This window comes from Numida meleagris, chromosome 6 (assembly GCF_002078875.1).
Source record: "Numida meleagris isolate 19003 breed g44 Domestic line chromosome 6, NumMel1.0, whole genome shotgun sequence".
NCBI classification, from domain to species: Eukaryota; Metazoa; Chordata; class Aves; order Galliformes; family Numididae; genus Numida; species Numida meleagris.
The window spans coordinates 1,313,022-1,314,120 of NC_034414.1; positions in this window are offsets into that span (position 1 = coordinate 1,313,022).

Here is a 1,099-nt window from a genome sequence, read left to right on the forward strand (position 1 = left end):
TGGGATGGGGACAAGGATGAGGATGGGATGGGGTGGGACGGGATGGGGTGCGGATAGCCTGGGGATGGGATGGGAATGGGATGAGTTGGTATGAGAATGGGGATGGGATGGCTTGGGATGGGGACAAGGATGAGGATGGAGACAAGATGGGATAGGGATGGCTGAGACAAGATGGGATGGGATAGAGATGGAGATGGGATAGGGATGGTGTGAGTTAGGTGAAAACCAGCTTAGAGGAAACCAACCTACTGTTCTAACCACATGACAATGTGTCTCTTAAGTCCTTTTAAAACGAAATTTTAGCTTGTCGCAATTTCAAGCAGTGGCTCCGTGCTCTTTTCCACTGGGGATGAGCTTTTCTATAACGGCTGCTCTGAAAGTGATGCCCCTGGGCAACCTGACCTGATCCAGCGGGTGGCCGGGGAGCTGCAACTAGGTGGTCTCTGAGACCTCTTCCCACCCACCCATTCTACGGCTCTGTGATCTTTAAGGACCCTTCTCCACCCAACCACGCCACGGGTCGCGCGTGTCCACGCGCGTGCGCGTGCGCGTGCACAGCACCAGAGCACGCGCCCACCCGCGCACGAATCACAACACGTGTGTGCGCTCCCGCACGCACACAACCGGGGGCGCGCCCACCCGGAGAGAGGCTCCCGGCGCGCATGCGCGGAGCCGTGCCCGCGCGGGGGCGTGGCCAGCTGGGAAGTCGGCGGGCGTGCGCATGCGCACTCTCACCCCTTCTCTCCGGCGGGGCGGGGCTGGAGGAGCCGGGCAGCGGGCGGCGCATGCGCACGGCTCCCCCCGTCGGAGGGGGCGGGTTGGAGGGGGGCGCAGGGCGGCGCAGGCGCACTGCGGTGGCCGAGGCAGTGTGTATGTGAGGCTCTGACGGGTTCAAAATGGCGGCGGCGGCTCCTGTGTGAGGAGGGGAAGCGCGTCCCGGGCGGGGAGCGGGCGGAGGGCTGACGGGAGGGAGCGGGCGGCGGGGAGCGGGAAGAGGGCTCGGCAGGCGGTGCGGAGGACGAGGAGGGGGAGGAGGAGGACGAGGAGGCGCTGGGCCGGAGCGGGCCGGGCGCGGGGCCCGCGGAGCGGCTGTGGGCCA